This window comes from Ascaphus truei, chromosome 1 (assembly GCF_040206685.1).
Source record: "Ascaphus truei isolate aAscTru1 chromosome 1, aAscTru1.hap1, whole genome shotgun sequence".
In the NCBI taxonomy this organism is placed as follows: Eukaryota; Metazoa; Chordata; class Amphibia; order Anura; family Ascaphidae; genus Ascaphus; species Ascaphus truei.
The window spans coordinates 127983177-128000126 of NC_134483.1; the positions used below are offsets into that span (position 1 = coordinate 127983177).

At 46.8% G+C, this 16950-nt stretch overlaps 2 protein-coding genes across 2 annotated transcripts in view; one reads left to right on the forward strand and one right to left on the reverse strand.

The window, feature by feature from the left end:
• The window catches only part of FOCAD (focadhesin), a 200516-nt gene extending 197666 nt beyond the window's left edge, over nt 1-2850 (reverse strand). The window contains exon 1 of the mRNA XM_075594653.1: nt 2751-2850. The gene's annotated coding sequence lies outside the window, so the exon portion shown is untranslated. The remainder of the gene's footprint in view (nt 1-2750) is intronic.
• The window catches only part of MLLT3 (MLLT3 super elongation complex subunit), a 343568-nt gene that overhangs the window by 3647 nt on the left and 322971 nt on the right, over nt 1-16950 (forward strand). The gene's annotated exons all lie outside the window — the stretch shown is intronic.

Genomic DNA, 16950 nt, shown 5'->3' on the forward strand with positions numbered 1-16950 from the left:
TGGAAATCCCTAAATAATTGAATGTGTAAGGTATCATGATGAAGCTGCTGCACGCAATAGAGATTAATTATTATTATTATTACGGATATCTATAAAAGTACAAAGACAGCCCAAATAGAAGTGGTCAGACTTTATCCAAGAGATGGAAAAATTATCAAACAGGAAAGCAAACCACTTCATACTTATTTAATATTTATTGGAGACCAAGCGATGGGCTTTACTTATCACAACCTTTCTACTGCAACAATAATGCCAACAGAAAAGTATTAAAGGACCCAGTCACATTCAGTGACATCTTCAGTTTTGCAGCAGGAAGGAATTAAAAAAAAACAAATAGTCCCTGCACACTCCAAGCGCGGGGCGCGCGTGCCCACACTCCAAGCGCGGGGCGCGCGTGCCCACACTACAAGCGCGGGGCGCGCGTGCCCACACTACAAGCGCGGGGCGCGCGTGCCCACACTACAAGCGCGGGGCGCGCGTGCCCACACTACAAGCGCGGGGCGCGCGTGCCCACACTACAAGCGCGGGGCGCGCGTGCCCACACTACAAGCGCGGGGCGCGCGTGCCCACACTCCAAGCGCGGGGCGCGCGCGCGCCCACACTCCAAGCGCGGGGCGCGCGCGCCCACACTCCAAGCGCGGGGCGCGCGCCCACACTCCAAGCGCGGGGCGCGCGCGCCCACACTCCAAGCACGGGGCGCGCGCGCCCACACTCCAAGCACGGGGCGCGCGCGCCCACACTCCAAGCACGGGGCGCGCGCGCCCACACTCCAAGCACGGGGCGCGCGCGCCCACACTCCAAGCACGGGGCGCGCGCGCCCACACTCCAAGCACGGGGCGCGCGCGCCCACACTCCAAGCACGGGGCGCGCGTGCCCACACTCCAAGCACGGGGCGCGCGTGCCCACACCAAGCACGGGGCGCACGTGCCCACACCAAGCACGGGGCGCGCGTGCCCACACTCCAAGCACGGGGCGCGCGTGCCCACACTCCAAGCACAGGGGGCGCGTGCCCACACTCCAAGCACAGGGCGCGCGTGCCCACACTCCAAGCACAGGGCGCGCGTGCCCACACTCCAAGCACAGGGCGCGCGTGCCCACACGCCAAGCACAGGGCGCGCGTGCCCACACTCCAAGCACAGGGCGCGCGTGCCCACACTCCAAGCACAGGGCGCGCGTGCCCACACTACACGTAGAACAGAGCAGGGCGCGCGTGCCCACACTACACGTAGAGCAGAGCAAAGCGTGTGTGCCCACACTACACGTACAGCAGAGCAGAGCGTGTGCCCACACTACACGTAGAGCAGAGCGCGCGTGCCCACACTACACGTAGAGCAGAGCGCGCGTGCCCACACTACACGTAGAGCAGAGCGCGCGTGCCTACACTACACGTAGAGCAGAGCGCGTGTGCCCACACTACACGTACAGCATGCGCGTGCCCACACTACTAGTGCAGCGCGCGTGCCCACACTACTAGTACAGCGCGCGTGCCCACACTACTAGTACATCGCGCGTGCCCACACTACTAGTACAGAGCGCGTGCCCACACTACTAGTACAGAGCGCGTGCCCACACTACTAGTACAGAGCGCGTGCCCACACTACTAGTACAGAACGCGTGCCCACACTACAAGTACAGAGCGCGTGCCCACACTACAAGTACAGAGCGCGTGCCCACACTACTAGTACAGCGCGCGTGCCCACACTACTAGTACAGAGCGCGTGCCCACACTACAAGTACAGAGCGCGTGCCCACACTACTAGTACAGCGCGCGTGCCCACACTACTAGTACATCGCGCGTGCCCACACTACTAGTACAGCGCGCGTGCCCACACTACTAGTACATCGCGCGTGCCCACACTACTAGTACATCGCGCGTGCCCACACTACTAGTACATCGCGCGTGCCCACACTACTAGTACAGCGCGCGTGCCCACACTACTAGTACATCGCGCGTGCCCACACTACTAGTACAGAGCGCGTGCCCACACTACTAGTACAGAGCGCGTGCCCACACTACAAGTACAGAGCGCGTGCCCACACTACTAGTACAGAGCGCGTGCCCACACTACAAGTACAGAGCGCGTGCCCACACTACAAGTACAGAGCGCGTGCCCACACTACAAGTACAGAGCGCGTGCCCACACTACAAGTACAGAGCGCGTGCCCACACTACTAGTACAGAGCGCGTGCCCACACTACAAGTACAGAGCGCGTGCCCACACTACTAGTACAGAGCGCGTGCCCACACTACAAGTACAGCGCGCGTGCCCACACTACAAGTACAGCGCGCGTGCCCACACTACAAGTACAGAGCGCGTGCCCACACTACTAGTACAGAGCGCGTGCCCACACTACTAGTACAGAGCGCGTGCCCACACTACTAGTACAGAGCGCGTGCCCACACTACAAGTACAGAGCGCGTGCCCACACTACAAGTACAGAGCGCGTGCCCACACTACAAGTACAGAGCGCGTGCCCACACTACAAGTACAGAGCGCGTGCCCACACTACAAGTACAGAGCGCGTGCCCACACTACAAGTCTTTACTGGGGGCATAGATGGCAGGCAGGCGGTAGTCAGCGCCCCTCTACTAGGACTATTACACACCACCCGTGCCTATCAGCGGCTGACCGGGCTGCACACTGAACAGCGCAAGCCACTGTGACGTAACAATCAAGCGTTCTAAAACCCGGCGTCGAGTTCTACACTGTGACGTCCTTCCCGCACCCATTCCACCTCTCTGGTCTTACCCCAAGCACCTACTACAGTACTCCGTGCAGCGCTGGGCACCTGAGACGCTCTGTGATGACGTCATGGGACTGCCTATACGCCGGGGTTCGTGCCCGGGAGATGGAGGGCGGGGCCTCTTGATTTTCTGCCCTCTCATTGGTTGTGGTGGGCGAAAGGGGGAGTGATTATTTCATACGAGCTTTATGTGCGGCGGAGACATGTGTCACTAGTGTGCATGCTGTCTGGAGATATATACACTCTCACACAGCAGCAACGTGAACTGATGAATCATATGATTAATAGGTGAAAATATGTGAATGATTCTTCTCTTTAAAAAAAATAAACATTTATTCTGACAATTTTCCTTGTAATGTGCAGTTTAGGGTGAGATTTACTGGTCTTATTCATACTGATCAACAGGGCAGATGACAGTTTTCCTGGAGCCCAGGACTAGAGTTTCAACCTGAGACCTACAATACCTCCTCTATTTCTCTTACAGCCCCCTCTCGCACACCGCACTCTCTTCCCCCCTCTATATCTCTCTCCCTCCCCCATGTATGTCTTTCCTCCCTCTCTCACTCACACCGCACTCTCTTCCACCTCTATATCTCTCTCCCTCCCCCATGTATGTCTCTCCCCCTCTCACTCTTCACCCTCCCTATAGCTCCCTGTCTCTCTTCAGCCTCCCTACCATCTCTCTCACTCTTCCCGCTATCGCTCTTCCCCCTCCCCCCATGTATTTCCCTCCACCTCTCTGTCTCCCACTCCCCTCTCACCTATGTCCTATACCCTCTCTGGAGTGATATTGGGCACACACAGGCCCAACTTCCGCTTTCCCTATGTAACAGTGTTTCCCCCACCCAATCGCAGATAGGGGCCATTACAGGGTGTATGGTGCATATACCTGCTGGCAACAGGAGGGCTGAGTCGTCCGCCGATAGTAGTGGGAACAGGCTTCTGGGGTTCATACCCCACATATCTCCTTAGCAGTGCAGCGCCTCCATCTGCCATAGGCTCCAGGAACTGAAGGTGATCTCCCACGGTAGAACGTATTACTTTATTAAGGTCACGCACCAGGCAGGAGGTATATTGCAAACAGGAACGGGTTTATTACTACTCTGCCGTAACAGTTACACAGCGGTCTTCTGCCATATACAGTCTCTCAGGATTCACCAGATGATGGTCCCTAGACCGCCACTACAGGCCAAGGGCACCTGCAGCAATCCTAGCTCTTCCTCACCTCCCAAGCAGAGGCAGAGGTATGGTCCACACCCACTCTCCCCCGGAGCGAAGAGCACAAGAGCTAACATTATCCATTGTTATAGTTTGCAACTCAAACTGCTGGGAACATTTGCAACAAATTATCCCAAACAGGACCGTGTGGCAAAGTGCCTCTTGCACTGCTTGGGACATGGGTTAAAACCTGCTATAGAAATCAAAGGATGCTTTTAAACTCATTAAAAATGGCATTAAGAGTTGACTAAAAACAAAAAATACTGTTTTGCTGTTTTAAAGAAGTGCATAGCAAGAAAACCTACCCACAGACGGCTGTTATACTTCTCTATAAAACCGTCTCAGTCAAGCTGAGATCAGTATAATAAAGATGTGTCCTGTGTTATTTACTATGTTGCCAGGAACGCAGCCATGAGAACGTCAAAAATGTTTATGCCCTTACATGTTTTACTGTACATAAGGCATTGCAACTTGTGCAGAAAACTTGTATATACTTTGCCTAATGGTCATACAAGCCAGAATATAAATAGGCACACCTTATTTCTTCATTTGCCACCCGTAATGGAAAAGCTTGTACATACTTTTTGTAATGTCTGTACAAAGGAGTAGGCACATGTGTTTTCCAGTTAAAGGAGCAATCCATGCAATATCCTACGTGTGTGTGTGTGTGTGTGTGTGTGTGTGTGTGTGTGTGTGTGTGTGTGTGTGTGTGTGTGTGTGTGTGTGTGTGTGTGTGTTTTGTTTTATAAATGTGTGTACATTTCTGTAATATTAGTTAATACTTACTACCTTTTTTTATTTTTTATTAAATTCAACTCTTAATGCCATGTTTAATGTAATTTAATATACTGATCATCCTTTGATTTCTATAGCAGGTTTTAGCCCACGTCCCCAGAAGTGCAAGATCTTTGTGATAATTTGTTGCCTATGTTCCCAGCAGCTTGAGCTGAAAACTGTAACAATAGTCACTGTTACCTTTTATTTATTTATAATAATGTTTTACCAGGAAGTAATACATTGATAGTTACCTCTCGTTTTTAAGTATGTCCTGGGCACAGAGATATAAAAAATACATAGTTACTGTAGGAGGACATGTGCAGAGGTACACAATGGAGACTGCTGTAAGGTGAAATTATAACAAGGCTTTATTGTGCCTGTCACTTTAAACAGCAAAAAAATCAACATAAGCGAAATAGTGAGCCAACCAAAAACTCCTATCTCTGCTTTGGAGACTATCTATACATGTAGCTCAGCCCTCTCTGACTGGGTTGGTTAGCTAAGCTATTTACCAGCCCCAAATCATGGAGACATTTATCAATACACAGACATAGATAATAGTCTTATACGAAAAAGTCTTATCTGTTAGCTGGGCTGCTGTAGGGGAAGTTTCTCTGCTCTCCTGGAACCGCACCCTTGTGTGCACAGAAAATGTCAGGCTCCAAGTTTAGAATCTTGTCCCCTTTGTCTTGTGGTCAGCTTGTCGCTCAAGACATCTGTCCTTCCTTGGTTCAGCCCCATTGTGGACTAAGGAATCTCTGCTCTGTCTCAAAAGTTCAGCTCAGGTGTGAGCTAAGGAGTCTCTCTTCCTGTCTCAAAAGACAGGCTTTTCTAAGCAATCTAATCAGGCAGGTGGTGTTAGTTAATTGCCTACCAGCAGTTAACCACCACACTGCTGGATTAGAGGCACATTTGTGAACAGGGATAAGTCCCCTGTTACAGTTACATTAAAAGAACAGGGTTATACAGTGAGTTCACAGACATTTCATAGACAGATAGAGTTGGAAAATTGCGTACCGGGGATAAAGGGCTTATGAGTTTCAGATTGAAATAGAGAAGCTTTAACATCACTTTAACATCACCAAACATCAGCGAACTGCAACAAACAGCTCACACCCTTAGGGCTGTTATATATAGGATGCGGCCGTGCGGCCGTGCGTTCCTATGCGAACGCGCGTGCACGTGCCGCATGCTTTTCCTGTATATAGTGCCGGGAGCTGCAGGTAAGTGTATATGCGTGTATATGTTGTGTGAGTGTAAGTGTAAGCGGAGTGTAAGTAAGATTTTTTAAATTAAAAAAAAAGTTTAATAAATTTTTTTTTGTGTGTGCTTTTATTTACCCCACACACACACACACACACATCCATACAAACACGCATACATGCATACATACATACATACACACATACACACCAATACATACATTTGAGCGCAGGCAGCGGCGCAAAAAGATTAATTATTTCATCTTCGCCGCTGTCTGTCGGCTCCCCTCTCCCTGCCGTGCGCGCGCTCGGCACTTCTATAGAAAGGCTGACTAACATCAGCCAACTAAAAATCCGCGCACGGCGTAGCATGCGCCCGGCACTATAGAACGTGCCTTAGGCTGCGCCAAAGGCTGGCCGCCTCTGGGGCAAAGCAGACGTACACTGGGGTGGTTGAGATTGAATCTGTTGCAGCTGTGAACAAAAAGTAATTTGTGTCCTCTTGGCTCATTAACATTCTAGTGGGGGGGGTTGACGTTCCACAAAGTACAAGCACATTTTAACCCTTAGCACGCTGGTCCTGTGCAGAGGGGAGCAGTCCTTGGGGAGCCCCATCAAGCTGTCCACCTTTGGGGCAACGTAGACATACACTGGGGGTGGTTGAGATTGAATCTGTTGCAGCTGTGAACAAAAAGTTCTGCCAGGCAAGGAATACACAAAAATGGACCCTAGGGGTAGTGAAGTGGGGTCAAATACACAAGGGAGGGGATACCACAGTGGGAGAGGAGGGAGCAACAATGAAAAAAAAAGGGGGGGGTGTATGTAGTGGGTAGGTAACCAGGGGGGCAATGTTTCGGGGTGTGAACCCCTTCCTCAGGCCCATTCCCTCAAATCCAAAGGGATTAAAGCTACTTCCCTAAATCCTTATAGCCCCACTGTAAAGAACAAAACGAAAGAGAAAAAGAAAGAGAGACAGAGGGCCTCATGCAGAGAGCATCGTTATTTCGAAATTCGCCATTTTTTGTTCAATTTCGCGCAGAAACCGGCATAAAATGGCGAGTTTCGAAAAACGCGCCATTTTGTTTTTTCTATTACTAAAACTCGCCTCGCGGCTGGCGAGAACCTCCATCTCGCCATTTTTAAAACTCTCCGAATGCAGAGAGGTGCGAACGGCATGTAGCGGCTGTTCGCGCCAAGAAAATGGCGCGATTCTCGCATTTTTGCCGCGCCAGGAAAAGATGGCGCTCGCCGCCTATAGTAAAGGGGAAAAAAAGGCGCGAATTTGTTTTTACACGTTTCTGAAGCGCGCATCTCGCCAATTTAAACTCGCCACACGCATCCATGTTAAACATAGCAGAATTCGCACTTTTCTGCATATGGAGAATAAAACTCTCCAAAAAAGCTACTTTTTATGAAATTCGCCAATTTTAAAATTCTATGCTCTCTGCATGAGGCCCAGAGACAGACTAAGGACTTTACGGTTGGATTTTGTATCTATTGAGAATTTCATTCTCTTACTAGGATCTGGACTCAGTGAACTTTGTTCTGATTACAGTTACTGCATTTTGTGTCTATAATGACTAGTGTATGTTGTTGAAATAAAACAATGTCTAAATGATGCATTACTTAACACTATCCTCATCAAAGTTGAATATGCTTTCCTCTTTTCTGAAAACCCTAGGACTCCGTTATTTTATTATTTGCCCCAGATCCATAAATCTCGAATTAATCCACCTTAGAGACCTATTATTTCTGGAATACAATCTATAACATCAAATCTCTCCCGATATGTGGGCCATTTTTGCAAAAATATGTTGGCACCCTCCCATCCTACCTTAAAGATTCAACAATAGTTTTTATTTTTCAGGAAACATGATAACATAAAAAGGGGGAAGGAAATGAAGGGGGGGTACAGAAAATAAAAGGGTTGTGGGGTAGGAGGGGGCAGGGCAGTAGGGTGACATCCATCACTGGCTCCACGCAGGAAGCAAACATTCCATAATACTTGTTGCATCCTTTGCTAGGTCTAGGCCTACCTAACCATTAGTAGTTGTTTCTAGTTTCCTTTTTATTTTATGGTTCCTATTGGGTTCTTCCATATATAAGTCTCCCAGGGGTCCCATGTTGTCAAGAAGGTGCTGTATCTGTCGTGTATTAGACTTGTAAGTCTCTCTATTGTCATTATATAATTTATCTTGTGCATTACCTCAGTGATCGGGGGAGGTCGTTCTGTTTCCAGTGTTTTGCGATTAGAGTTTTGGCTGCGGAGAGGATCTGTGTTATCAAGAAGTCTAATTTTCTCTCAAGCCGCTCGTTCGGTTTTAGTAAGAGCACTATTTCTATATCCCATGATAGCTCCACCCCTGTTGCCCCTTCTATTAAACGTCGAATTCTTCCCCAGAATAGAATTATTTTGGGGCAGGACCACCATATATGCTTAAATGTACCTATTTGACCGCAAGTGCGCCAGCACATAGGGGAGGTTCTAAATCTTAAGGACTTTCATTGGAAAGAAAATTACAGATGGGTAGCCTGTGATGTACAGGCTCTCTGCACCCATATTCCCCATGACCAGGGTATAGAGTCCATCAATAGGTTTTTATCCAATAACCATACTATACATTCACTTTATCGTGAGTTTATACTGGACTCCATTCAATTTATCTTGACTCATAACTATTTTCTTTTCATCTCCCAATTTTTTTCTCCAGATCTGTGGCACAGCTATGGACCCCCATTTGGCTCCTAGCAATGCTAATCTATATATGGGGACATGGGAACAACAGTATATTGTGTCCAAAAATCCTTTTGCAAAAAATGTCATCATATGGCGTTGATATATAGATCAGAAAATGATAAAGCTGCACACCAATAGATAAAGAAAAATATTTGCAACAACCCGTGCTCCTGGTTCAGGGACATCTGCCAATATATCCTAAGATAGTGAAGAATTGATGATCAGGGGCACAATGCAGATTTTCAAAAGATTTAATAAATCAAATAGCACCAAATACGACGTTTCGTCCTTCACAGAGGACTTTCTCAAGTGACTGGCATATAGATGACATACTAATTGTATGGGAAGGTGACACCACTTCTTTAAATAACTTGCGATTGTATCTGAATAATAATACTGTAGGCGGACGCTCACAGAGGTATGCAAGGGAGACTGATTATAGTGAAATTAAATAAGCCTTTTATTGCGCCTTTTCCTTAACATCAGGAAACCATCCAAACAAGGGGTAAACAAAGCTTCTATTCACTTGGGAGTATTTCTAGTGAAATACTATGCAGTTCACAACTCCCTTAGATAAGCATGTCTCCCAGCCCCAAACATATAGCATAAAATAAGCAGATATAGAAAGTCTCATAAATGAAAGTCTTATCTGTTCCTTGTGGTTTGGAGGGAAAATCTTCTCTGTCCCTGGTTGCTACCTTTTCTTCAGGGTTTGTCAGCATTCAGGTTTAGAAGTTTCCCCTGTGTCTTGAAAGCAGCTCTGCTGTTTCTTCTGGCAGGGCTCAAGACAAGTGTCTCCAAGTTCAGCTCAGGTGTGAGCTAAGGAGTCTCTCTTCCTGTCTCAAAAGACAGGCTTTTCTAAGCCATCTAATCAGGCAGGTGGTGTTTGTTAATTGACTACCAGCAGTTTACCACCACACTGCTGGATTAGAGGTACATTACCTGAACAGGGATAACTCCCCTGTTACAAATACTATGAATCTAATTATTACATCAGCCAGTAATAATATATCTAGGGAGAGGGAGTGGCTCAGTGAGTAAAAGACACTGAGTGGCACTGAAAGTTTGAGCCTGATGTCGGCTCCTTGTGACCTTGGGCAAGTCACTTTATCTCCCTGTGCCCCAGGCACCAAAAACATAGATTGTAAGCCCCATGGGGGCAGGGACCTGTGCCTGCAAAATGTCTCTGTAAAGCGCTACGTATAACTAGCAGCGCTATACAAAAACATGCTATTATTATTATCTATTGATTTTTGGGATTTAAAACTGGGGGCTTAAACAGGCAACTTGGTAACAATACAAACTTGTTTTTTTTGTTTTTTTTAACGGTAGATACTAATAATTTACTTTTAGCTACAAGTAACCATAAGAAAAGCTGGATCAACAACATTCCCCTCGGGCAATTTGTGCGCGTTAAGTGTAACTGTAGCACATTGACTGATTTTGAAACACAGTCTGGTGCCTTTTTTGATAGATTCATTGAAAGAGGATATCATTGGAAGAAACTAAATATAGCTTTATCTAAAGTTCAAAATATGGATGCAACTGCATTATTACAAAGCAATGATTCTAAAAAGAATACGTTTCTGAATAAAGGAGGGGATGACAAGGTACTTGTAACTTTTGTAACAAACTTTAATACTGCGAGTCTAAAAATTGAAGAAATGATGAGGAAACATTGGGCTATCTTAATTAACGATCCTATTTGGGGCCCCCTTCTTAATAAAACACCAACAGTCTTTTTTAGAAAAACCAAAAATCTTTCAAATATCCTAGCACGAGTGATATAGGAATTGTATAGGGTGCCCACCACAAACTGGACTGAACCGCGAGGCCGAGATGGGGATACAGAAACACTGACCTAAGGCCATGAGATCGCGTCCGGAATGCAGAATCGTGGTCGTGGGTAGCCGGGTCAGGGTTGGAGAGGGGAGTATCATCGTATTACTTGCCGTGGCTGTAGTTCGGAGGAGGTATGGATTGTTGGGATCACTAGCCATGGTCGAGGGTTGGAGATAGACAGGATCGCTGAGAGGTAAGCTAAAGTTTCTGTAGAACTGCAAGATATAGGATAGCGCAGCAGGCAAGACAATGCAGGACAATATAAGGTGCTAGCATGACGTCACAAGGAAACAGTCTCTATGCTCAGTCAAATTGCAGCAGGAATAGCCGAGCATATAAAGGGAGAGCAGCCAATAGTTGAGTACAGCAGCAGAAGCTGCTGCAAGAATCAGCCTCCTGATTCGTTGCTGAGTGAGCTCAGCACAGCAGGCACTGGTGAAGAGCAGTGGCAGCTAGTTAGTATCAAAGCCTGGAGTGAAGTCTGCTGCTGTCTCGGGGGTGATGCCCGTACCTGATCCTCACAGTACTCCCCCCTTCAGGAGCGACCTCCCGGTGCTCCAGGCTCAGCTTCCAGGGGTACCTTCAGTGGAAATCCCGTACCAAACGAGGAGCGTGAAGTCAATCCATGGGGATCCAGGTACGTTCTTCCGGACCAAAGCCTTTACAATGAACGAGGTACTGCATGTTACCTCTGGAAGTATACAGATAGGAAAAAGCAGGCACCAGCAGCACAGGATCAAGAAGGATCAAGAAGTAAATGAGGAATTCAAATGAGAGCTAGTTCCCATAAAAAGGTAATTTAATAGATTCTACAAACAAAAATATAACAGCATTATGGGGTACAAAAGCCCCCCACCAACGCGTTTCGAGCGCAAGCCTTGAAAAATATTTTTGTTTGTAGAATCCATTAAATTACCTTTTTTATGGGAACTAGCTCTCATTTGAATTCCTCATTTACTTCTTGACCCTGTGCTGCTGGTGCCTGCCTTTTCCTATCTGTATACTTTCAGGACCATTGAAAAACCGGATGCACACCCCCCATCAGTGGAGGAAGACACATCTACAGTGATGACAAGGATGACAAGCATGACAAGCCTACCCTGAGTGAGTTATCATTTTATTATCTGGACATTCTCCATTCCGATGTCATATGTTGGATCACATTAGTGTGAGGTCCCTTACTACAGTTCTTGTGGGGATCCTAGTCCCCTAGTCGGTTATATATTGGAGTTATATCTGGAGCTGTTATCTGCATTGTCTGGGGTATATCCCATTTTCTTCCATTGGGGGGTTCACACCTCAGGATTCTTCAATCAAGTCATGTGATTTTTTGTTATAGGCTTTCGTTTAGAGCACCACACATTTTGCTTTTTCAATGTTACCTCTGGAGACTCCAGGATCGTTTGCACCTCGAACTCCTGTTGTCCATCCACTAGAAGAGGTTTAGGAGGAGGCACGGGCACAGGAGACTTGGGATCCTGTACAAAGGTTTTCTGCATTGAGACATGAAATGTCAATGGGAACTTCATGGATGGTGGCAGGTGTAACCGGTATGCTACCGTATTGATCCTCTCAATGATCTCGAAAGGCCCGATGAACTTTGGAGATAACTTTTCAGAGGGTGCATTTAAGCGTATGTTTTCTAGTAGACAGCCACACCTTGTCACTGGGATGTTATACTGGCCTGTCCTGCCGATGCCGATATGCCTATGTCTTTTGTGTGGTCACTGCCCTCTGAAGATTTTTCTCAGTCTTCCCCTGTAGCTCCTGCAGGTGCTGGGTCCGGTTATCCACGGCTGGGACCCCGGATGTAGCTCCTGAGGAGGGAAGAGCATAGGGATGAAACCCAAAGTAAACAAAGAAGAGTGACTCCTGCGATGACTCGCTCCGAAAGTTATTCTGGGAGAATTCCTCTGAGATGATGCGTGAAGATGGAAGAATCGGTTAGTCTTTATCCACTGCAGTGTCATCGACCAAGAATTGACGGTAAAGAGCATCCGCCTTCACGGTTTTAGAGCCTGGCAAGTAAGAGATGAAGTTAAAGCGAGACCACGCTGGTCGTGACCCCAATCGACAGGCACCCTCAATGTACAAAAGGTTTTTGTGATCTGTGAGTATGGTCACTGGATTTTCCGTCCCTTCCAGTAAGTGCCTCCATTCCTGTAAAGCCATCTTTATGGCCAAAAGTTCCTGATTGCCCACGTCGTAGTTCCGGTCAGCTGGGGAAAATCTTTTGGAGAAAAATGCACACAGGTGCAATCTGGCTTTAGGATTTGTGACTAATATAATGACTGCTTCAGTCAGTGTAACTCAGCAGCCACCATACCAAAAAACATGGAGTAAAAGGAATCATAGTCTCCACATCACCATGGTTTATCTTTTAAAAAAAATAACTTTAAAGAAAATAATGCTTAATTTGAAACTTTTAGTTTGGGAAAACTATATACAGGCATACCCCGCATTAACGTACGCAATGGGACCGGAGCATGTATGTAAAGCGAAAATGTACTTAAAGTGAAGCACTACCTTTTTCCCACTTATCAATGCATGTATTGTACTGCAATCGTCATATACGTGCATAACTGATGTAAATAACGCATGTGTAACAGGCTCTATAGTCTCCCCGCTTGCGCACAGCTTCGGTACAGGTAGGGAGCTGGTATTGCTGTTCAGGACGTGCTGACAGGCGCATGCGTGAGCTGCCGTTTGCCTATTGGGCGATATGTACTTACTCGCGAGTGTGCTTAAAGTGAGTGTACTTAAAGTGGGGTATGCCTGTATAACTTGGGTCATGCCAGAAAAAGGGGCCTGCCTAAAAATACTATCAAACAATTTTTGGATAAAGGTAAACCCCTCACGTTCCTTTTAGATCATTTTCACAAAGTTCATTACAGTGATCCTGCAGATTTGCACTTTTCGGCTGTAGAATGCCTTGGTGGCAATATTAGAGGTAGCAATAGGGACCTGCATTTGCTACGTAGAGAACAGTATTGGATATTTAAATTGAGAACCAAACATCCTTTGGGGTTTAATGACATGATGGACACTCCTGACGAAGCCGGATGCAGTCTACCAAGACTGGGCGAAACGCGTAGAGTGGTGCTTTCTGTACTTGTGGGCGACCCGTAGCTTCCCAAACCATAGAGCCGTGACGTCACACGCACAGACGGACGCAGCGAGAGGAGCTGCGATTTCATACTGCAGGCGAAGGAGACTTGGAGTATCCAGGGGAGGCGGTGAGATCTGCGGTGAACCCACTATACTCACATAATATTGTGACAAATGCTTGTTTTAATTTTGCACATTGCACTTTTATACCTATTTTTTATAAAGTTTATAATATCAACCTGATCGCGCTATGTAGTGCTCTTCTATCTCTTACATACACTATCATCGCATTGGTGAGGCGGGCCTGGAGGGAGATCCATTCAACATCTTTACCCAATGGGTAGCAGCCCTATCTGCTAACTGCATTCTAAACCTTCTACATCTTGTGAGTAGGCTGACCATCAGAGCCAAGATTACATCCTATAATTTACATCATTGTTAATACATCTGCACTTAAATTTTGCACTGTTTCTTCTTTTATCTTTCCCATATATGCTCCTCCTGGATTGTCTGAGATGATGGATATCACGCCATTCCTCAAAAAATGAAGCCTTACATCTAATGACACGTTAAAAGAACAATCTTGTTTATTTGAGACTTATTTTTCCTTATGGTGTGGTACCCAATTTCATGGGGGGGACATCACTGGGGAAAATAATTGTAAAAAATACTTTTATAAAGTAATTAAAAAAAAAAAAGAAAGTAGTTTTCAAATAAAAATCAATTTTTCAAAATTGATCTTTATAATTAAAATTTGCCAACAGTTGTTTTAACTCGAATAAATGAGACTTTTAATAGAAAATTAATACAATTATTCAATTCATTTTTATGAATTTATTTTAGTGTTTATAATTTGAATTGCCCCCCCCACCCCCCCACCCCCTGTAGGACACTTTCTTTTTTGATACAAAATATAGATGATAGACAGTACACTAATTATATATATTTACTGGTGGGGTCACGTTTAGATTTAACATAAAAACAGGGTCAAACAGTAGTCTATGAGCCTCATTCTCATAATCCGGCCTATTAAGGAGTACCACCCCACCTCCCTTATCCGCTTGCCTTATTATGAAGTCTTTAATGAGGTCTTTTTTCTCTTGTAACTATTTCAAGGCTAAAACTTCCTCTATCTTCATATTGTATAGAGATTTACCCATCTTACATTTTTTAGTCATGTCATTGAGCTCATTATTCACTAAATTAAAAAAAATGTGTCAATATAATTGCCCTTTGAATGAGCCTGGTAAAATTTAGATTGAGTCTTAAATGATGTGTGTTGGCAAACTTGGGTGTTAACCTAAGGCCTGGGACATAGTAAGCACTTTTGTGCTGCTGCTCGCTGTTGCTTGCTGCCGCTCGCTCTACCAGGAGCTTTTTGCTGTGCTGGCAGAGGAGACAGCAAGCGCGCTTGGGAGGCGGGTATCACTGTGTGTGTGTGTCACTTGGTAGCTGTCAGTGTGTGTGTGTCACTTTGAAGTGGTCTGTGTGTTTGTGTGTCACTGGGGAATGTGTGTGTGTGTGTGTGTGTGTGTGTGTGTGTGTGTGTGTGTGTGTGTGTGTGTGTGTGTGTGTGTGTGTGTGTGTGTGTGTGTGTGTGTGTGTGTGTGTGTGTGTGTCTGTGTGTGTGTGTGTGTGTGTGTGTATGTGTGTATATTATATAATATTTTAAAAATTAAAAAAAATGTTGAATATGAGATGTATGAGAATAAATTATTTATTAACATTGTGCAACTTTGATAAATATACACACACACACACACACACACACACACACACACACACACACACACACACACACACACACACACACACACACACACACATATATACCCACACACATACACACACATACACACACACACACACCTCTGTCTGGTCTGGTGGCTCGGTAGTTACAATGCCGGTACCGGCTGCAGCCCCATTGGATGGGAGCGGTCACGTGACCGCTCCTCCGCTTCCCCGAGCGGCAAATTTCAAACTTGCCTGTCTCGGGGAAGTTTCTCAGCCTCCGCACGCATCAGCGCGCATGCGGAGGGAGAAACTATAGCCGCGCTGATTACAGATGCAGGGGCTTTGTGCATCTGTTCAGCGCGGCTCAGCCCGGCTCAGTGACGCTGAGTTCACCATGTCCTGAGCCTAAGAGACGGGCAAAGAGACACCATTATTTGGACTTGAATCTGGTTTTATAGTGCTCACTTCTACTTTAAGAAAGTGACGTTTCGGGGTTAAATTGCGAGTGAATAAATCGGTGCAGTTCATCTCCGGAGATCCCCTCCTTCATGTGACGGTGCTCATCTCCGATCAGGAAGTGGACCTGCAGTGTGTCACGGGAGACTCCTGTGGCGGGTAGGATCTCGGTGGCCGGAACAGCACAAGCATAGTAGGGGTCACAAGCAGGGGTCCGAGGCAGGCGGCAGGTAGCAAAGTCAGGTACAAGCAGAGGTCCGAGGCAGGCGGCAGGTAGCGAAGTCAGGAAACAAGCAGAGGTCCGAGGCAGGCGGCAGGTAGCGAAGTCAGGTAACAAGCAGAGGTCGGCAACGAGGAGACTGGAACAGGACAGGGGAGCAAGGACAGGTCTGGGGGCAGGGACTGAGAACAGGAATAAACATGGACAAGCCAGATTACCAGCAAGGGCTTTTACTGTGAACAGACTTCTATAATACAGGTATAGAAACAGATCAGGAATCAGAAGCATGTGCATTAGGAATCTGACTTCAAGCAAAGGCAAAAGCAACAGACAGGAAGCAAGCTATAAAGGACAGAGACAGGAGCAACAAAAAGACAGACAGACAGAGGAACCCAGAGCCAACAGAAGGCAGCAGCACACCCAGTGGACAAGGAAGCTATGGCTAGGCAGGAGGTCTAGGCGACCCTGACATTACTCCCCCCTCTCAAGAGCGTTCTCCGGACGATCCTCCAGGCTCTTCCCGGAGGCCTTGATGAAAAGTGGACTCAAGGTGACCCACCTCTGGTGGTTTGTCAGCAGGCAGAGGGTACACCACAGGTACATTGGTTGCTGCAAGGAACCTCCGAATGGGTGCGTTCAGACCAAAAGCAGGGGCAGAGACATCAGGAATGTGGGCATCAAGGACGGCTGCAGCTTTTCCACTCAAAGCAGTTGTCAGTTCAACTCTTTTGGAGTTGAGTCGCGACTCCATATCTCCCAGCTGACTCAGAGTAAAGCTTAGATATGTTGCATCTTCTTCATTTCTGATCTGCAGCTGCCGGTACTCCTCCCGGGCATTGTACAGCTCCAGCTGCAGCCGGACCTTATCACGGGCTGTGTGGTCCAATAATTTGCAGGCATCAGCCATTTTG